A 21966-nucleotide genomic window follows, 5' to 3' on the forward strand; every position below is an offset into this window, starting at 1 on the left:
GGGGCAGTGGTGAGATCACAGCCCCCCTTTCCCATCCGTCAGCCCCCACCACACACCATGTCCCCGGGGAGAGTTCTAGACCCAACAATCCCAATGACCTTGAACCACATCATGGTCATTTTAACCCACAGGGACCCACTGAAATAGCTCTGTCCTATGCCTCGTGAAAACAGGTAGGTGAGAAATAGCCCGCTTGATGCTTCTAGACTTTTCCTAACATTACCAAGTCTTACAGAAGAGAAATGTAATACTCAAAAAACAGACTAAAAACTTTCAGAATAATGGGATGGGAAGTACCTGAATAGAAGGGGTCCTCAGTGAGGGCTAAGAGGCACGGTAGTTGGTTGGATTTTTGCTTCCCTGAAGGCCGACCGAGACGCTTTTTTGGTTAGTCCCAGACATCAGCAACTGTAGATTTGTCCCCATTTCTCCTGGAGTGAACAGCACTTGCTGAGCAGAATTATCTCCGCCTTAGTGACTAAAGGCCTTTGTTATCTTGAACACCAAAGATGACTGAGTGAGCCCGGAGATAAATAGGATTATAGTGAATCTAGAATGTTCCCTGGAAAACAAAGGCTACCACCAAGTCCTCATGTTGCCTCTTCTTCCCCAAAGGAAAATGCTGAGTAACTGGGATTTGCCTGTTCAACTTAAAAATACGACTTACACGCATGTTCCTTTCCTCCATCCATCTCTCATCCCTGCCTCCCCCACCCAGAGCACCTTCGAGTTGTTAAAATGAGTTCTTCTCACTGTGATTCTGATTTCAGACCTGGAAAATGTAATTTGGGTTAAAACTCAATGGGGAGTCGCTCAGGCGGGTGGGTTGCCGTGGTGATGGCTTGAGGAGGGGGATGTATGGTCGGAGGTATTTGGGTATTTGCAGAGCCTCCGGCCTGGGCTTTGTCTCAGCACCAGCTGGTGAGCCTCCTCCTCCCAGCACCCCCTGCCCCCCACCTGCTGCCTCCCTGAATCGCTGCCCAGTGCTGAGATTAGACTGAGGAAGGGCATTTCCTGGGGTGTCAGGGCTGGCACATCCTTGCTAACAGAACCCTCCTCTTGTTCAGCGATACAGCGGCCACGTGCTTCTTAGCCCCAGAGAGTGAGAGTCAATTGGTCTAAGCTAAACATAGTAATTTATTTCCCTGCCGGTGGGTGACTGGGTCATTCAGGCCATGGGACAGTTCCGGCCCATGAGAGTACGAGGAAGTCTGCCGGGGGCATTGGGACTGTGTTCCCTGCAAATACAAGTGGACAGGGGAGGAAACCCTCGTCTAGGACTCTAGATGTAGGAGTCTGAGGGCCTGAAGCTTAGGACCACGGACGTACAGTACCGCAGCTCACAGCTGTGCGGGAAAGCCCAGGGCGTTACAAAGACCAGAGCTAGGATGTCACGAGGTCCTGAGTTAACCAACCCTGGAGTTGCCAACCTGTGGAGTCTGGTATGTGGAAATGAACTTTTCCCCTTATGGCTGAAACGTGTTCCCCCAAAATTCATGTGTTGAGGTCCTAAGAATGTAATCGCATTTGGAGATAAGGTCTTTAAAGAGATACATAAATTAAAATGTGGTCTTTAAGGACCCAAGCCCTAATGAGGATTAGGGTTGCAATCAACAAGCAATATAACCAACAACTCCCAATTCAATATGACTGGTCTCCTTATGAGAGGAAGAGATTTAAACGCAGACATGTGCAGGCAGAGGACGCAGGGAGAGGACAGAGACACACAAGCCAAGGACAGAGGCCTCAGAATGAAACCAGCCCTGCCAACACCGTGGTCGTGGACTTCCCGCCTCGGACAATCTAGCTCCGTCGTGTAAGCCGCGCCATCTGCATACTCTGTGACAGCAGCCCTAGGAAACGCATGCACCCCTGAAGCCAATACAGGCTTAGGAAGCAAGTGACATGCCTAACTCAAAATGGCTTCAACAGCAAGGAGAAGATGGGTGAAATCACCCAAGTCAGGAAGAGAGCCGCCTGTGGTGGTCTCGGCACTGCCAGCAGACGCGCAGGCGCCTCCAGCTTCCTGCCTGCTCAGCTTGCTGGCTCGGGCCTCAGGCTGCTGCCTCGTGGTGCCAGGGTGGCTGCCACATTTCCAGCTGCCTCCTGCGGGCAGCACTGTGCAGAGGCAGCCAGGAGCCCTTGGAACGTCCCTGCTTTGTGAAAGGGAGGAAAAGCCTCTCACCACGTCTCAGTGGCCAGAACTACGATGCATGCTCATCCCAAAGTGACAACTGGCAACATGCGTGGAATGGCTGCAGTCAGATTGACCTGGGGAGGCGCCAGTTTTCAGACACAAATGGCTGCCAACAACTGAAGGTGAATGGCGCTGTATTAACACAGAAGGACAAAAGTGGACTAGAAGTGGTGGTTGGGATGCAGGGTCTGCCCACCTGCACGTTAGTCACCAATCGTACTGATCAGCTCCCAAATGGCTCTTGAATCCACTGACTTCTCTGCATCTGCTCTTCCGTTACTAGAATCCAAGCCACAGTCATGTCCTGCTGGGACTGGTGCAGTAGCGGTCAGCAGGCTCACCTGCACTCACCCTGGTCCCTTCTAGTCTCTTCTCTTAACCACAGCCTCCATGATCTTTGAAAAACGCAAATTTCATCAACTCTCACCTTACTCAAAATACTGCAGTGGTTCCACATGGCTTAGAATAATCACACACTTCCTTGGCTCTCCCCGCAAAGCTCTGCCTGGTCTGGCTCCGGCCACCCTCCGCAGCCTCACATGTCACACCCCCTACATGCTCCCTCAGGCACACGGGCTCTAGTGTTGATTGACCCTCCCGTGTTACACTTTCCCACACTGGTGTTTTCGCATATGCTGTTCCCTCTCTGAGGACGCTGTTCCCTGTTCGTTACCAGGGAGATCCCTGTTTATCCTTCAGGTCTTACCATCCCTTTCTTAGGAACCCCCCCACCGTCTTCCTGACAAGCTCCAGCCCACCTGTGTACAGCCACCTGTACCTGGCAACCCGCCCACACTGAGGCCTAAACATGCACTGATTAGGCCTCTCACGGGTCCGCTGGTCTCACCTGCGCTCACTCCTGCAGCTGTCCTGCAGGGTCCCCCGGGGCTGGGTGAGCTAAGATGACTTCCTCGCATGCCTGGGGCTTGGATGCTGCTTCTTGCCATGTCCCCATTCCCACGTGGCTGCTTGTCATTCAGCAGTCCCGTCTGGGCTCCTAACATGGTGGCCAGAGCATTCCAAGAGGGCGCAGGTGAAAGCCGCAAGGCTCCTGAGGGTTGGCCCCTCGCATTTGCACAACGCTGCTCCCCCCTCCCCACACTTTCCTGGTCACAGTGGCCACGGGCCAGCCCCGCTCAGAGGAGATGGGAAATGATGCAATAGTGCGGTCTCAGTTTCTAATCCTGGTTGTCACTTGGGTTCTCCTGACATCATGACGCTGATGTCCTTTGCGCCGATGGCCACCCCTCGGCCCGCACAGCCGTCAGTGTGGGGCAGGACGTGACTGGCTGTGCTCCATCACGGCCCCAGCACCGGGGACAGTGCGCGGCATCAGGGCTGAAACATTGGTTGAGTGAGTGAACGAATAAAACACAATTATGAACCAGGGTAACTCAAAAAGGCAGCTATACTGCGAACGAGGATAACTTGGGAAGCTAAATTAGCCATCTTTTAAACATTTGAAACAACCTGACATGCTCAGACAGAAGAGTTAGAGAAATGATGGTGCATCTGCTTGACGGGATGTTATGTAACAATTTTATAATAGTCACAATTACGCAGCAAGTTGAGAATACACTTAGGATGTAAAACGGAACAGGAAAATGAGAGAATACATGGTTTTATAATAATGCCTTTCCGTCACGCTAATACATCTTTCTGCTCTCATTTCTGCCATCAGCATGCCTCACCTCCTGGGGGAGGTTGTCTGGGTCCCAACTGGCGGTGGTGGCCCAGTCCCCTTGTGTGAATACTTGTGCCGTGGTGGGTTCAGGCTTCCTGTGTGATGTCACTGATGGCAGCACTGGGAAGGGACACACACAACCTGCTCTGTCGCTCCAGCACCTGAGCCCCCAGGGACCATGGCGTCCACTACCATCCCCCCCCATTTCCAAATCTCACCCGAAGAAAGAGAAAGAGAGAAAGGGAAGGAGGGAGGAGGCAGACAGACGGGAGAGGTTGGCGGGCCCAGCTGGGAGGAGGGCTCGCCCTCTGGCAGGCAACGTGACCTGCCAACCCCCCCCTGAGGCTCCACTCCTGCCGCCTGCTCTAATAAACTCGAAACTCCAGTGACTGAAGTGAAGGTTTCAGATTAACATTTAAATTAATGCCGGACTAGAAATCTGGAGGCCCAGGTCGCTGATGTGAGCCTGTTAACTTGTTCTGTGACCTGGGGCAGAAATTTTAAATGATCTTTTCTGATCGAGCCACCACCCTCCGTGGGGAGGTCAGGGCCGCAGACCTGGAGGACCTCACCCCCACCTCCTGTCCTAAAAGCCGCCTTCCCTGTGGGTGGGGCCACCCGTGGACCAGTGAGTGTGGCCCCTCCCCCACTGGGGGCTGAGACTCCAGGCGGCCCCCACCACCTCCACCCTGACCACTGAGGGCGCTTGGTGACAATGATGTCACCGCTATCCACTCAGCCATTCTAGGGGGAGCCTCTTCAAGGAGTGGGGTGTCAACATGTAACCCCAGAGCCCCGGGGCCGGGAATCTCAGAGCCTGCCCGGCAGCCCTGCGGGTCCCGGAGAGCTGAGAGCACCCCAGACTCACTGGGGTCGAAACATGGGGCTGCAGACACAGAGATGCTGAGGACCCAGGTTCCCAGGTGGGTCACCAGGTCAAGCTGGGGATCCCAGGAATCTGGGCTCTTTCAGCGGAGGTGGAGAAGGGACCGCCTGACGGACGCGTGGCTGCGTGTGCGTGCTAGGTACCATCTAGACTTGGTCCTCACCCTGCAATGAGGATAGAACTTGATGCACAGCAGCCGGGATGAAGCCAGGCGGCCAGGACCTGCAGCCAGGGACGACAAACGCAGGGCCACATGCTGTCCCCCGGCCCCATGTCCTCTGAGAGCCCGCATGCCCAGCCAGAGCACAGAGCCACGCAGACCCTTGGTGGTGGCCCTGGCGTCCCGTCCCTGCTCTCTGGGACCCTTAACTGGCCTGCCCTTCCCTCTCAGGCCGGAAGAGCCCGGGGGCCAGAGCAGCCACCACTCCTCGCACTGACCGTGTCCTGCTCTGTCCTGCTCTGTGTCCAAGAGCCCAGTTCCCACCGTCTTCCCTGTCACGGGAGCAAGGATGGCGGGAACCTCCAGAAAAATCACGTCCCCTCCTCCCCTGCCCCTGTCCAGCCCTCAGCATGCGGTGGTCACCTCACTTTCCTCCCGAGGCGGTCTGCCACCTGTGAGGTGTGGCAGGTGTGCCCCTGGCGAAAGCCCTCCCACCGAGAGCAGACACGTTTCCTGCCTCCGCCCTGGGTCAGATGCGCCATCACCTGGGAGCCTAGTGGACAGGAGAGGAGAGCAGAGCAGCCACGTGGAGGGTGGGAAATCGCTGCCCAGGTGTCAGGAGGTTGGCCCCGCCATCCCCAGGGCCCCAGGCCCCGCATCCTTCCCCATCTCACCATGCCCTAGTCTTGATGGCCAGAGCCGAAGCCAGGGAAGTGTGTTTGCCAAGTGTGTGGGTGCAAGTTCCTTCCCTGGGGGTGAAGGGGCACCAGCAGGAGGCGGCGTGCGGCCCTGCACAGGACAGACAGCGCTACATGGGGGGCCGGGGGCCTTGGACGCCTCCAGCAGTGGGGCCACAACCCTTCCTGCTGGCGGTGGCCTTGGGGGCCAGGCTGCTCTTCTGGGAGGTCCAGGGACCCGGCAGCACTGGGTGCCACTTGTTGGACTTACGGGTAATCTCGGTGACCGGCTACACCTCCCACGAATGGAGGGTCACCCGGCCAGTGGGACGTGGTCAGGGCAGCGCCGGGCCTTGTGTGGTCCCAGGCCTGAGTCCTCAGTCTCCGCACTGACATGCGGCTTGGGCCACGGGCCTCTGTGGCCTGTGGACACACTCACGGGCCTGCACTGAGTACGCTCGGGAGTGACCCCTGCGGAAAGCTGTACTAGGAGCGTAGTGCGCAGTCTGCAGCGCTGCTGTCTCCGTGGTTTTGGTGGCCTATGTTGTCATCAACTCAGTCTGAGCCAGCAGCCACCACGTTCTGAAGTATAATCAGGAAATGCACGAACATCAGGGTCAGCGGAGCCAGAATCCAAATTCTGGGCCTCTAAACGCTGTGCTGTTTGACCAAAGGCCCCTGAAATACCGTGCCTGAGCAAGACGGACCACGTCCAGGCCTCATGCTGCAGGCGAGGGGACCTGACTCGGGGACGCCTAACCTTATGAGGATGGTCCCCACTGTCCGGCATCCAGTCAGAGCAAAGGCGGCAAGTCCCAAGTCAGTTCCCTGTGAGGCACACGAGACATCATTCCACTCATGTCTCTGAGAATTAGTTGGGCAGCCTGCCCGGGAAGAAGGGGTGAAATCGGCCATAGAGCCCACAAAGGTGAGTTTTTAAATCCCTGAGATTTTAACTCTAGCCCAAGGGTGTCTCTGGGAGCAGGGCCCGGTTTTAAACAAACCTCTTCCACAGTGTGGGGGCTCCTTGGGTGTCCTTAATGCGACCCGGTGGGTGTCAGGATCTGTGAGAGACACAGAGCACTGGTGTCTTTATTCTTTAAAACAACAGATTTTAAGGGAAAAACTAACACGCATGTGATTTGAAAAACACAAAGAGAGCAAAAGGGTTGACAAAGAAAACTAGTCCCAGTCTGGCTGTCGGAAACCCACGCGGGTGCAGAGGCAGTGGGAGCGTAGGAGCCTGTCCTGGGGACTGGGGACTGGGGACGCGCTGACACTGCAGCCAGCGGAGGCTCAGAGGGGCCTTGCTCTGCCTGCTGGAGGTGACAGATGCTTTGTGCCTTGTGCAGCATGCAGGGCCCTGATGGATGAGGTGGAGTACGACGTCACCGAGGCTCGGCAGAAGAAGATCAAGGTGGGCTCCTTCCGAATCAATCCTGATGGGACGCAGGAGAGGAAAAAGGTAGCGGAAAAGAAATGATGTGCCCGTGTGTAATTGCGGATGTGGGCAATTACCAACCATTTATCCAAACAGCGGTTGGTCTTAATCTTCTAACCTTTCTCTTGTTCAGGGTATCAGCTCTAAATTGCTTCTGAGTCCTAAGGGACCCAAAGTAATCTTTACGCTTGAAATTGAAGTATCTCTCCCAGCACCTAAATTTTGTGTCTTGTCATGTCGGAAGACGTTTCGGCACTATTGTTCGTCAGGATAAAAACAGCGCTTCCGTGGTTTTTGGGCAAGACCAGCAGGGCGCCCAAAGTGGCTGCAGGGGCTGCCCAGGGTCACTCAAAGGCGGAGCGCCCACCCCTAGGCTGCCCCCCAAGATCCACAGAGATTTCTAGTGGGGCCAGGATGCAAGACCCATCTGCAGGACAGACTTGGGCACTTGCGTGAGAGGCAGGAGAAAGTTCTCCCTCCGTGGAGACAACTTAGAGAAGGGGCTGCCCCTGAGCTTATGATGGTGGGGCGGGAAACGGGGGTCTGAGAAGCTAGGAGGGAGGACAGGATGGGACCACTGTGAATTAAGGGCTCCCGTCTCCTGCCCCACCTGGAACTCAGGTGGGAAGTACTCAGAGCAGGTAAGCCAATGTCGATGTCATCCTAAGCGAAATATAATTGGAAAAGTTGTCCCCGATAACGTCTGCCACACTCAGGGCCACACGGAGATTGGTTGTGGATTTCTTGCTGTTGGTCCCAGCGCAGTGAACCCTGTTTTAGAGCAAATGATTGAGGGGGGCTGTCTCCTTTTCCACCTCTTTCTGGAATCACGTGTCCCTTCAGGATGATGGGTGGGAGGGTCGGACGCCCTTTCCGGAAGTCCAAGTGTGATGCTCTGATTTGCCTTAGTTAGGAGGACCCCCAGAAGGACGTCGGGACATTTTCCCCAAGTCTGAAGAGGGTGGGGGGCCCAGGGGTCTTTCTTGGGCTCATTGCCTCCCGAAGTTACACACAGGACAGACCGTTACAGTCGGTCCGTTCGGAAACTTTTGAAGGGAGGGTGGTGACAACTCTGCCAGCTGTGCACGTCCACACCCGCTCTGTTACAGACTCGTCCCCTGTGTCCAGGTGTCCCCAGGTCCGCATGGTCACAGGCCCCACAGGGAAGACGCAGCCCCGGGCACCGAGGGTCAGCAGGGGCCTGGCAGGAAGTGTATGCAGGTCAACGCAGCTTCGGAAGTAAATAGAGTGCTGATGCCATAAGGGGTTAAAATGTGGGTTTTCCTGAGCCACTCGTCGGACACCTGACCAGGAGGAAGGAAGAGAGACGCCATCCCTGAGGAAGGACCGGGAAGAAGCTGGCGGTTCTTTATTGAGAAGCTGATCTATGACAGGGGGCTTTTAAATGACTTCCAGTCCTGACAGTGACCTGCAAAGTACGTACAACCCCTGTTTTCTGATGGGAACATGCAGAGCCGGTTAAGAGGCATCTGGTAAATGGAGGGCTTCAGGGGCTGCGATGGTGCACGGCTGGGCCCGCTGTCCTTCACGCGGCTTTGTGGTCTGGCTGGAGGTCAGTTCTTCTGCCTCTGGCCAACTCACAGCAGAGTGACCCCAACGGCTCTGTGCTTTAAAGAATCCGCGATCCTCCCCAGGAAACTGCTGGAACGTCTGGCTTCCACCCACTCAGAAAACTCTCCCCTGCCGTGATTCAAACCCGGTGGCATTGTTTTCTTGGGCCAGCCGGCTGCTCGGCCAAACTGGAAATGCAGGGGGGCTGACAGCATGAAGGCAGGGCCTTCAACGGCCCGTCTTGGATGGGGGCCAGGCCGTTGTGCCCGTGGAGTTGGTCTAGAGGCATTTCCTTCTGCTGTGAGTGCCGGGATGCGTGTGCTCGGCGTGACTTGGGAGACAAAAGAAGCACGTGGTTTGGGCCGGCTGCCCTGGTCGGCAAAGGCCTCAGATGCCAGGGGCGTTTCCTGGGTCCCAGGGACACAGCTGCCCTGAGCAGTGACATGACACATCTTCCTGCCCTTTTTTGCTTTTTCTTCTCCTTGTTTGTTCTCTGTTTCCCCAAGGATGGCAGGAAGCACTGAGCTGAGGGAGGTGCCATCCTCTGCCTGGGCAGGGCCATTCCCTCTGCGTCAGCATGGCACCGGGGCCAGTCCAGGGGGCCGCAGTGCACACAGGGGACGTGTGACCAGCTGCTCTAGGCCAGGCCTTGCTTGGTGAGAAGATTGAAGGGGGCTTCAATCACGTGACATGGCACACCGCTGGGTCTGTCCCAGCACTGCTTGTACCGGCTGCAAACACCGCAGATGCTGCATTTGCCTTAGCGAGTCGGGGATGGGCCGTCCTGCCACTTGTTTCTGAGGGGGGGACCTTGTCCCCACTCTTTACTTGGTGCTGCACCACCCTGTCTGCTCCCACACGGCCCACATCTCCCACTGATGAGCTGCGTCCCCCCATCTTAGCCTCCCTTCCCAGAGAACGTTCCCGACCAGAGAGTACAAACCTCCTCCAGCACCAGCTTCTCTGAACTCCATCCTCCAGCAGAAGGCACTCGCCTCAGCTTCCAGTGCCCGCCCACCTGGGCCCGGGCTGAACGGCTTCTGAGACCTGCTGGGCTGTTGAGTTGTTCACCCCAGGCTGGAGTCCCTCCTGTCACAGAGCAGACAGACAGAGCCTCTGTGAGAGGGTCACCAGAGTGTGGTACAGGAAGGTGGGAGCTGCCAGTGTGGGAAGGCCTGGATGGGGCCCAAAGGGGGGCCCACAGGCGATCAGGGGACTGTCTGTAACCCTGGGGCGGAGAAAGGCACGTTTCACCTGCTAACAGTTTGCCCCCAGATGCGTGCGGCCCAGGTGTGGAGGGCTCAGTGCTGTTCCTGGCGAGACCAGCAGGGGGCGCTTTCCCCCCAGGGCTCTGTCCTCACCAGGGGCCTCAACAAGGGGTTAACCCAGCTCCCCCGCCCCAAACCACAGGGATTAAAAATTCATGCCGTCCCCAGAGGATGTGGGGTGGAGGGGTGAGAAAAATTAAAAGGGAAAGAGATTATTTTTAATCCTCTTGGTGGATGTTGAAACAATGAAGGGAGAGTAAAGTCGCTGAAGGTTTGTCCCGTTAGATTGAAGCATAAAGGACAGACAGACTGCCCGCAGGAGCAGGGAATCCCAAACTGCAGATTTTCTCCTCGAAACAGGAAAATGTCCTAATCCCACAGAGCTTGCTTCTGCTGTGAAAGGTGCTCAGACTTTCACAATGCCTGACTGTCTGGGCTGGGCCCCTGGGCTCCTGGGCTCCTCAGACAGTGGGCTACAGGGCTGGGAGCCCCAGTAGGTCTTGAGCAGATTCCAGGGGGGTCGAAGGTCAGACTAGGGGACACTCACGTGTCTGATGGTGGCTCTACTTAGGGTTTTCACATTTTTACTTCATTAAAAATTTTAAAGTACCGAAGTATCCCATGGCAATTTTAACTAGAAATGCACAGAGAAAAAGTCCGTAATCCACTCTTTCCCCATCTCACTCCCTTCCCATCTCCTCCAATAAAGGGAGGTCCCTGGTTATGACCTGTGTGGGCCTTGTCCCTTCTGCCACACGGCTTTGGGCGTCTCCTCCTGGTTTAAGAAGGTTTACCAAGAGTTTTCTGACTTCTCTCCCAACAGTTTGTGCTTTTGTGATTAAGCATTGACTCTACATGGGATGTGGTTTTGGGGTGTGGTGTGAGGTACGGTCCAGCTGGCTTTCCCTCCAGGTTTAAACGAGTCCCATGCGCTGGCACCATTGATCAAACATACCGTACGCCCCCTCTTCATTGAGTTAGAAGGACACTTTGTCGGCTTTTTACAGAAATGACTCCGACAGAAACGGAAATGCAAAGCCCTCACGCATTCTGAACATCAGAACTATTTTTGTACCTTTTTCAGAGCATTTCTTCAATTCTTAGAGATTTTATTCTAGTTATTTGTGTACAGCCACCGCCCCCCCCCCCCCACAGCTTCACTCTCTGTGGTTTCAGTTACCCGTGGACAACGGCAGTCTGAAAGTATTAAATGGAAAATTCTAGAAATAAACAATTCATAAGTTCTGAGTGAATGAAATCTCTCACCATCCCATTCCATCCTGCTCATCATCGCCTCGTCCAGCATCCGCACGCTGTAGATGGTACCTTCCTGTTAGCGCTTTGTAGCTGTCTCGGTTATCAGATCAATTGTGGGGGGAGGAGAGGGAGAGAGAGAGAGAGAGAGAGAGAGAGAGAGAGAGAGAAGAGTCACATAACTTTCATTACAGGATACTGTTATAATTGCTCTGTTATTATTAGTTATTGTTGTTAATCTCTCACTGCGCCTAACTTATCAAGTTTATCATAGGGATGTATGTCTAGGAAAAAGCATAGTGTATGTAGGGTTCAGTTCAGTACTATCCGTGGCTTCAGGCATCCACTGGGGGTCTTGGCATGCATCCCCCCAGATGGGGGGGACCCCTGAACTGACTACCTCACTATCCTGATTCCATCTTTTATCTTGTCCCCACTCCGGACACCACATAGCACAATGATTTGTTCATACTGCACTCTGTTTTCTGTGAAATGAAATAATACAAAAGCAAACGTTTGCTTGATAGGTGTGTCACTTGCTCTCCACTGGTTCTGTGAGGTGTTTGGGGCTGATGTCCTCTGTTTTGTGAACACCCTCGGAAGGGACAGGAAGCCGAGAAAGAAAGAGGACTGGTCACCTGTTAGCCTCCTGGGCGCTTACTCTGACGATGCTGTGACGTCTACGGGATCGGCCTGGGCTGCGTAGGCCTAGCAGGATAGCAAAGGGTCTGTGGGGTCAGACTGGGGTTCTAGATGAGACGGGGCCGTGTGGCTTGGTGCTCTGCTCAGTCCTATTTTCCAGACAGCGGCTGATCGCAGCCGTGTCCGGTCCGCGGAGGTGAGCCTGAGATGGGTCCCTGCACCGCCAGCTCCACCTTCTCCCCTCGGCTCCCACACACACTCTGCTGCCACTCGTGCTGGCCGGGACGGACTCCAAAATCGATGACATGTACACACCAACACAGGCGCGCTGTTCTCATTAATCAAACATTCTGGTGATGAGAGAGAACCGCGACTTCAGCACTGGGGCATATAGAAAGATTAAATGCTATACTACCCTCAGGGAGAAGAAATAAAACAGATGATTCAAAACCCCTGAACAGATAAAAATTACAATTATCAGAGGGCATAAAGTGATGGGAGAGAATTAAAGATTACAGTAGCTTAGCACAGAATTCGGGTTAATTAACCACAGGCTGCCCTGCCTATGTTTCTTTTTCTCAATACAAACAAAACTTAATGATAGATGGAGCCACATACCACTGGCCTGCTAGCTGCTCCCTAACTGACCTACGTGTCCCCCGGGCCCTGAGGAGGACGGAGAGCACTCCTTTTGTCACCGAGACCCTGGAGGACATGCGTCTATGCCCCTGCCGGGTAGCTCACAGCGCCCACCTTCTCACCGCCCCCTCTGGCCCACAGAGGTGCGGGGGCTCTGGACTCCATCCATCCATTAGGTATCAGGTCTTCATTTCCGAAGCCAGACCTGCTGTCCCCTAGCCCTGCCGTGACCACACCCTGGGGGCTAACCCAGAAACTGATTCTCACAGCTCAGGAGGCCACAAGTCCAAACCCAAGGTGTTGACAAGGTTGGTTCTCTCTCAGAAAATCGACTCCCTGCCTCTTAGCTTCTTGTGGTGGCTGGCAGTTCTTGGCTTGGAGACATAGGTCCCCAACTTTTGCATCCATTGGCACATGGCCTCCCCTCTGACTGTGTCTCATTTCCAGTTCCTAAGTCATTTGGATTAGAACCCATCCAAATTGAATATGACTCAATTAATTACAAAGCCCAGGCACTGGGGGTTTGGATGTGAGCATATCTTTTGGGGGGACATAGTTTGACCCAAAACAGGCTCTAGAGTTGACAACCCCAGGCCTCCCAGCTCTGTCTTTCTGGTTCCATGAGGCCTAGTGGATTTGTCTTCCACCTCACCTTCCCCCCAGGTGCTCGCAGTGATGGGGGTGCTGCAAGTGGGGGTGATGAGCCCTCTGCAGCCCTTCATCTTGTTCACAGGCCACTAAGTGAGTGCAGCTCAGAGCTGCCCCGTGGGGGTGAATGTCCCACCCCCACGTCGCATGGTGGCCGGTGGCACCCTCACCCTCCAGATCAGCAATAAAGGAGTTAAAGGAAACAAACCCTAACACTGGCCTCTGAGGGCCCCATGCAGACCCCCTGAGGGTACATGGCAGGACGCCACCTACTCTTTGTCCCTGATTTCTGAGTGTGTTTACCCTACGTGACATTGCTCTCATCCAGGCTGGTTCAGACCACTTGGCAAGAAAAATTTCACAGGGCTGGTGTTAGACGCCACACACAAGTCTAAATACATAATGCATTTGGTAATTCTGTCACACTCAAAACAAGCTGTCAGAAGGCCTGGCATGACTTATCCTTAATAAATCCTTAGTCCTGTTAATTACTCCTCATTCCCTGAATAAGGATTGTGTGAGTCCACAAATCGGGTGAAGAATGGGGGACAATGGGGATGCCTTTAGAGCATTGCCACTGTTTCTCCCTGGGGACAAAGGCAGTGGGGACCGAGGTGGCCCCACATGGAGGGAGGCTGGGTTAATGTGCCGCTTTGAGTCGGGCTCTGGCTCTGGAACCTTTGGAGCGAAAGCGCCACGTTGATTGTTGTTGAGGAAGCTCAGGAGGGGAGGCTGAGCTCCGTGACACCCACTGTTCCAGAAGCAGTGGCTTTGGGCGCCTCTGTGGTGCTGCAGGCGACAGGCGTGAGGTGGGGAGGACTCCACCCAGCCTGGGGGCGGGGCTCTCCCTTTGGCCCCCACACCCAGAGAAGGGCTTAGCTTCAGGCGGGCCTGCTGTCTGTCCGTCCTCTGGTTTCAGCTACAGACGTCTGTGACCTTGACCTTGAGCAGGGGTGGGAGCCCTTAGAGGGCTGCAAGCTGGCATTGCCATCATGCCAGCAGAGGTGGGCCTCACTGGTGGACAGAGGGCATTTCCACGTGAGAGGCCATAGGCAGAGGACCGCAGCACGTCCACAAGGAAATCAGTCCTCACGTATTGATGGGGTCTCCACCACGGAGCTGGCTGCATAGTGCTGGTGGAGACACAGGCCTGGGGGCTCTGTCACATCTCAGTCCCCCCCAAAGCCCACCGTGAGTTTCCTGAGGCCTTCTTTTCCCGGCAACACTTGAGAGCAATACCCACATGCCCAGGGTGTGGGGAGGGCTGGACCAAGTCCGCTGTGAGGTTGCACTCCTGGGCCGGCCCAGAGGGGCTCTCAGTGAGAGCTGCCTTCGTCCCCAGTTGTGCCAGCCTGGGTAAAAGTAGCTTTACTCTCCATCCGGGGCCATGCAGCTCGCCCACTGTGTGTGTGTGTGTGTGTGTGTGTGTGTGCATACGTGTGTGTTAAACACATTTAGAAGAACCATTCTCACAGCCTCCAGGAGATAAGCTCTGTTGGCATCCAGATGTGTGGGGGCAGGAGACGTGGAAACAGGACCATGTCATGCAGGTGGGGGGCGGGCTGACATCGCATGATGGGACAGCAGGCAAAAGGGCTGGGCGCACCAGAGCAGGACTGGGCAAGTGCCTTCTGGAAAGAGCCTGACAGACCATATTCTAGGTTCTGCGGGCCCAGTGGCCACTACTGAATGCTGGGCCGTGCGCACCGGGGAGGGCAGGGCCGTGTCCCGTAAAACTTTATTGTGGACCCTGAAATTGGAATTCCGTATCATTTTCACATGTCACAAGATAGTCTTCTTCCTTTGATTTTTTTTTCCAGCCATTTATAAATGTGCAAACCAGTCTTTGCTCATGGGCTGTGCATAAACGGGCGATGGCCCCGGGGTCCCGAGAGGGAGGGCCCCTTCCAAAGCCAGCATGCTCCCTGTGTGATTTCAGGTGAGGGGCCAGATCACAAGTTCTGAGAGGACAGGGACGTCCTTTGTTTTGTTCACTGCTGTCTCCTCGTGTCTAGCACAACACCCAGCACATAGTAGGTGCTCAGCACGCAGTGGGCGAGTGATTGAACTTCACCACTTAGGTTAGTGACTCGTACGGGACTCACTACTTGCTGTAGTTGTCTCTTCGTCCAACAGTCTTGGGTCTCCTGCCTGTGCAGGAACTTCGCCCCGCCCAGTGGAACAGAGCATGTGTCTGTCCCTGCTGCCGTCAGTCCCCAGCTCAGTTCTCAGCAAATGGAGTTTAGCGAATGCTCTTGGCCTCTGCAGTCATAGAGCCCAGCAGGTAATGTCCATGCGAGTCTTATTCCAGCCGCCGCCAAGGATCCTGGGACCCAGGAGGACGGTGGACTAAGATTTCTTCTCTTCAGGACCTTCAGGGGGAGTATTTCTCAGCCCCATTTAGAACTGTACCCTCCTCCAAAGTCTGGGTAGTAACCAGCAGATAGATAATATTTACCGAAATGCACAGAGAATCAGGAGGGAAGAGATTTAATGTTACCGTTTGGGATTATTAATTGTTAAATAGTGGAAAAGGATTCAGTTCAAATGGAGCCAAGGGATGGTGCATCTATGTGCTTTCAGAAACATTATCAGGGGCCAAAGTGAGCAAAGCCATGTGAAGTGCTCAGGCGAGACCGGTGGTCCCTGCCAGGTGGCACTGAGAAATGCCTCCAGCCCAGGCGCGGGGCCTCTTGCTGATAAATCTAAACTATTGATCCTTCCATGGTCTGCCTGCAGCTTGGAACGAAGAGGGGAAACCACGCCCCAAGGCTTCTGAGCTGTCCTCATGTGCGGTGGCCTTGTGGCAGCGGTCCCCTTTACGGAAACCATGGAAGAAATTCAGTGACTTGGTGCGTAGATGTCCTTCTGTCAGTCTAAACAGGTTTCATGCCTCGACCAGAAATATCAGCCTATCACACAAAACATATGGAAAGATGTATCAGGGACGACTGACCCCACAATTAGGAAGACGCCCTGAGGAAATAATCCAATGGGACGAGAAACACCGCATATCCAAAAATGCCTTTTAAAATGTGGGCAAAACCCTAAGTGTCGCAAAGCCAAGGAGCTGTGAGGTGGCTGTAAACTCCCAGAGCAATCGGTTGCCGTCGAATACAGATGTGGAGACTGAGTGACACCAGAAGAAGGGCCTTCAGGAAGCAGTCGGGCTACGTGTGAGTGAGGTTGCAAAGGGACAGGGGGGTCGTCAGGATGCTTTCCCCCTCGTGTTGGTGTCCATTGCTTGGGTGACAACAGCAGTTTACCGAACGCTTAGCTTGGGCACAGGCTGAAGACCCGTGGTCACTCATGACCCTAAGTGAGGTCCAGTGGACAAAACGAAAACATTGTCTTTAGCCAGAACAAAGCTGATGTCTTAGTAGTGTCTTTCTTTGCTACAGATGAAGGTTGGGTTTGGTCTTCAGCAGTCCGTACATTTGGCACCTGCTCTTTCGAGGCCAGAAGAGGGATAAGGAACTGGAATCCGAGAGTCATCAGCAAAGCAAAGACAGAGACGGCCCTTTTCCTCCTGCCCCTGAGGCCTGGCGGTCCCTTCAGCACATCACGAATTGCCCCCTTTGCACCTGAAGCTATGACGTCTCTGGTCATCACTCTGAGGCTGATGAGGTCAAAACTGAGTGTTTCCAAGACAAAGAAGCTTCTGAGCCAGGGGAGGCAGAGCATCTCCAGAGTTAAGTGTCAAAGCCATTCCCATGTGGCTTGACCTGGACTTGATGTGTCAGTGGAAGCACTGATCTCTCCTGTTCCCATCGTTTGTCACCCCAGGGCCACAGGTCTGTGGGCTGGGAGCAGGAATGTGCATGGTCAGGCTTCCAGCCCAGAAGCGCGGGTCCCCGCACCAGCCTGTCTCAGCCAAGGCAGACTGTGGACCCATGCCACTCACCCTCCTATTGCCAATCTGGGGAGCAGAGGGCAGGTCCAAAACACACAAGAGAAATCAGGCCACAGAGAATGTGCAAGCCCATTGCTTAGAGACTGCCGAGCCCCGCAGTATAAGGAAACGTCTCACGGTAGGCAGTGCTGCGATGGCCTGTGTCGTCCTTCCTGGCTTCTCTGTTTTCTTGGTGTATTGGTGAAAGATCGCGTTTTCTAATGAGGGACAGGGTGCCTCGCTAAGTGCGGCGCTGATCATGGTAATGGGAGCTTGTGGCTCTGCCAAAGGGGCTGTGGGCACTGTTTGGGTCTGAGGACAGGGCATCGCACGTTGTGTATCCAAGGACAAGCCTGTCCCACATGGCCCCCTCCAGTCGCTGCTGGAGTGCTCTTTCTAGGGAGAGCACCGCAGCAGAAAAGAAAAGGTCCGCCCCGGGAGCTGCCCACGGGTCGCCACCACCACGACCCCATCACCGGGGTTCGAAGCAGCTCTTCCCAAATGTCCCTTCGCGCACGGCCGGCCGCCCGAGGGGCTTGTCCACATGCAGAGTCTGACAGAGCGGGTGTGGTGGGGACGCCCGTGCTGACACCCTGCCGCCCTGACGCCCACGTTGGCAGCGATGAGATGGAGAAGATGGCAGGGGTAGGGGTGGCAGCGAGCGCCTCGCAGGTGAACTTCCCAGGGCCCACTGCGTGGAGGCGGCCAGTCTGCCTTACCTCTCAGAACAGGAGACCGTGAAGGGCGCGCGCGGTCTCCCCTCCGTCCAGCCCAGTGGAAAGGCGAGGACAGGATCGGCTGCTGCTCCTTATACCTGCGTCACTTTAAAGGCGTTTACAAACTTCAACAGCGTCCATCAGAGAGAAAGTAATATAACACTTTGCGTGTAATTGTTGTGTCAAATTCTCAGAGGATTTTCGTATCCGTTCCTTGGCCTGATGAGATATAGAAGGGTGATTTTTGTCCCAATTTTACAGGCAGGGACTCTGCAAGAGCGGGGAGGCCTGCTGCTGGCCCAGACCTGAACGTGACGCCAGACTGGGAGGGAGGTGTTGGCAGGCTGTGCACAGGGCACCTTCCTGCAGTGACTGGTCAGTCGGCGGATCTCAGCCGCTGCACGTGACTGAGCTTTCCTCTCCCCAAATGTGTGGGCTGTGCTCTAACTGGTGTAAACAGAGGAGGGGGGACACTCACTCACACAGGGACACACAGGGACACACATGCATGTACAGGGCACACATGCTCAGACACATGCACACAGACACACACTGTGCACACACACATTCATTCACACACGCACATACGGACATGTACTTGGAATATTCCTGGAGGTGGGAGAGTGGGGGGGGCCTTAGGAGCTGGGGTAGGTGTCAGCCTTACTTTTTACTCTACCTTTTTGTTCCTTTGGGATTTTCTGTTTTTAAATCAAGTGAGTATGTTACTTTTTCTATTTAAAAAATATGGTTCAAGAAAGTGAGAGCTTTCTTTCTAGCCTGTGGCAACCAATGTGTGTGCGTGCTTCTGCATCTATGGAGAGGGAAGAACACCCAGAGTTTCTCAGCCTTACGTCCAATTCATTTGTCCCTTTTCCACTGAGATCTCTAATGTCTTCTAGGAAAATCTTACCAAGTGCCTGCAAGTATGCTGATGGCGAAGTTGGGACATGCCACAGCAGCTTCAAAATGTGACTTTTTACCCTTTCTATTTGGGGAAAGGGTTCTGCAGAGGTGGTCAGAAACAGCTAAGCACTTATCTACCATTATGTCTTCAGTAACAAGATGGTGAGAACCATGCAGGCTTGGGGGCTGAAAATGGTAAAATCAGGACTCAGATACTGTACTTAGGTGACCTTTAACCCGATGGGTAGACAAGGAATCATATTATCATCAGTTAGTGTTTACTGGACCTCAACCAGCCCCCGGGTCTTTTTCTAGTATTTTGTTTTCATTTTTAGTCAGAATCACAGAAGCGTCCTCTTGTGTTTTTTTTAATTTTTTTTTTTTTTTTTTACTTTTCAACTGCGGTTGACATGCAGAATTATACTAGTTTCAGGTGTCCAACATAGTGACTAGACATTTATATACCTTATGAAGTGATCACCCCGATCAATTTACTACCCATCTGACACCATATGTCCTGATTACACTATGATTGGAAAGTGCCCTCTTTTAAAAGTCTGAAATGGAGAGAGGTGTATTTGACTTGTGGAGGGAGTTCAGGAAATATTTGTTGAATGAAGGATCAAATTCACATCATACTCCGTTCCTGTTGTAGCATCGTTTGTTGGTTGGTTGGTTGCTTGCTTCTGCCTTCTTAAGCATTCTCACTTTTTTCTGTTATGTTTGCTTTTTTTTAATCTGCAAAGTCCTTCCGGGGCAGCCAGTGAGGGCAGAGCTCAGAACAGTGTGAAAAGGCCGCCAAAGCCCTGGCTTAGAGTGATGGTTAACAAAGGCTGACAAATTGTTAACATTTGTCATCTGGGTAATTGCATTTCTTTCTATTTTACCTAAGACGCTTGAAAACTAAAGTTTTTTGGGGGGGCAGGGAGGAGACGAAGAGACTACTTTTAAAAATGGGAAACCAAATGGCAGTGCTAGTTTCGTATTCGATAATGAAAGCAAAGCGTGTTTTTTGTAACTTTGGGAAAAAGTCAAATTGAGTGATGCAACCCCCATTTAGAGTTCATTAATGAGCCATTATGCGGTTTTTCTTGAATTCTGTTTGTCACTGTTAAGTTGAAAATAGGCTCCAGCATAAAAAATATGATGGAAACTTTCATAGTTTTGAATTCTGGGAATATTTCCCTCCAAAATCACATTATTCTTACTTTGTTATTTCTATTTTTCTCACAATTTGAGCATACACTTTATGTTATCGACATAATGCATTGATGAATACAAACAGAAAACACTTGCAAAATATTTTATTTTAAATGATAAGAATGACCTTTTCCCAGTATTCAAATGAAAGGAGGCAAAATGTTGTTATTTTCATAAATTTACTGTGTTATTTGTGGTAAATTGTTCTGACACCTTTGTATTTTTGTTCCCAAGGTTTAATGGTTTGCACAGAGTCACCTGTTTTCACATTGAATTCGATAACTGGAGAAACTAACATTAATTGTGATATGTTGTCTCTGTAAACAAAGGCTACTTACAATCTCTCTTTCTGATTAAGTCCAGAAGTGAGTAATTTTTTTCTAATATACAGAACACTGGAAATTTAACAGCCTTTATTACTTCTCATCGAAATGAGCTCTTTTAGATTTCTAATTATATTGTCTAATAAAACTAAACCGTCAACGCTATTTGCATATTATATGAAGAAGTGTCATACAACAAACTCATAACAGTCAATTAACATAAAACCTAATTGTATATCTCATCAACTTATAAGAGTTTCTGAATTCATGATTTTCCTGTCGGAGCCTACAGCACCGGGGCTTTGAATTTTCACTTCTAAATATTGACTTTTAACTAATATCGGAAGTGATTTCAATATTTTACGGATGAAAAGTTAGTGATTAAACTAGTCACAATACTTGCTATAATGCAATTAAATTTTCTACGTTAACTAAACCTCTAGAAACAAAATATTTGCAAAAATGTGAAATTCATTATAGGTCACTTAACAGCTGAAGTACCAGTTTCACATCTGAGGAACACTCCCAAATAACGATTCCAGATACGTGAGATTTATTTGAGATTGCCAAGCCCTGATGAAAAAGGCAGAGAGCCCACAAGGACACTTTCCACGTGCAATCGCACACTAACACGATTGTACTCATCTCTGATCGTGATAACCATCAAGCAAGAAATTTGCTACAAGATTCGCAGAGACACAGTAATGAACGAACACCAGGAGCCCCCTGTAATTGACTGTTATTAAAGTGTTGTCATAGGGGTCTGGAATACACCCCTAACTCCAGTTTTCCAGAGACACCAAAGGCCAAACTTTCAACTACTTGTTTCCATTTTCAAGTTGGGATGCGTGGACCTCCTCCCACCCCCATTTCATCGCACACGTAACAAGCACATGGTCAGAAGAAGCCTAAGGGGGTGGGGGAGTGGGGGAGGCACTGGTACCCTAAGTGTGATTTAGAGCAGAAGGTACATTACAACATGGGAAAAGTTAGGATTTTCTTTGATCAGCTCCAAGAGAGCAATGAAATTATGACAGATCATTTTTATATTTATAACTTACACCAAATGAGTCCATGTGGAAAAGTAACGGCTGATAAGAAAACCTTGCCAGCGAGTCTGTTTTTCCTGATACAATGATGGCGGCCTTTTCATTCATATTTTAATGAGGTTGATATCGCTGAGACAGTCTTTCCAGGGTGGAGGCAGCACTCCCCTAAGATTACAATAGGAGTTGCTTTATGGACAAGTACTATTCAAAATCTTCATAGGACAGGAAGAAAGACTGAGTTTTATTCCACTTGTCCTAATACTTATTGCATCTTACAATGAAACCACTTTGAGGGGAGAAAAAGGCTCAATTGTTCTATGAACAGTCTTTAAATGTACTGAAGGTATTTCAGCTAAGTGGAATCATTTTAAACTCTAATCATATGTGTTTTGATAATATGTAAAGAGCTGCAAAGCATAAACATGCTTTTCTTTTAAGTTTTCTCACAAAATTGGATGCTTTGGGATTTTAAGATCAATTAAATTAAAAAAAAAATCTTCTGTAAAATGAACTCTACTAGTCTCATGCTGGGTGTTTTTCCTTTCTTGTTTTTAGTGAAGATTGTAATACAGCATTTTCTGAGCTATCCACCAGCAAACACTTTTTATGAAAGAATGTTTACTCAAAAGAACCAGCTAATTACATCAAAAAAGCCAGTTACCCTCCAAAGACATAAAATTCACATGCTGACCTCTTGATACAACACATTTAAAAAACAAAAAAAGGCACAGTACTACTATATTTGACCGTGTAAAATTACACTTTCAAAATAAGACAAACAATCCCGTTTGCTGGGAAGTTTCAATGTGAGGTCT

At 51.9% G+C, this 21966-nt stretch overlaps 2 long non-coding RNA genes across 4 annotated transcripts in view; both read right to left on the reverse strand.

Moving 5' to 3' along the window:
• The window catches only part of LOC109453055 (uncharacterized), a 28025-nt gene extending 25855 nt beyond the window's left edge, over positions 1 to 2170 (reverse strand). Inside the window, exon 1 of the long non-coding RNA XR_012490279.1 lies at positions 298 to 2170. This is a non-coding gene — a long non-coding RNA (uncharacterized LOC109453055). The remainder of the gene's footprint in view (positions 1 to 297) is intronic.
• Positions 2171 to 2176: 6 nt separating this feature from the next.
• On the reverse strand, positions 2177 to 17982 carry LOC141567549 (uncharacterized). Of its 3 annotated transcripts, none has more exons than XR_012490282.1 (8): positions 12535 to 17982; positions 11778 to 12131; positions 11152 to 11236; positions 9561 to 9706; positions 6609 to 6668; positions 6365 to 6432; positions 3045 to 6186; positions 2177 to 2592 (listed from the first exon to the last, which is right to left on the reverse strand). It is a non-coding gene; the product is annotated as an uncharacterized LOC141567549 (long non-coding RNA). The 3 variants fall into 3 exon arrangements; XR_012490281.1 differs by having other exon boundaries at positions 3045 to 4001; positions 4750 to 6186; positions 11778 to 17982; XR_012490280.1 differs by having other exon boundaries at positions 11778 to 17982.
• Between the last annotated feature and the right edge of the window lie 3984 nt (positions 17983 to 21966).

This window comes from Rhinolophus sinicus, linkage group LG11 (assembly GCF_036562045.2).
Source record: "Rhinolophus sinicus isolate RSC01 linkage group LG11, ASM3656204v1, whole genome shotgun sequence".
Taxonomy (NCBI): domain Eukaryota; kingdom Metazoa; phylum Chordata; class Mammalia; order Chiroptera; family Rhinolophidae; genus Rhinolophus; species Rhinolophus sinicus.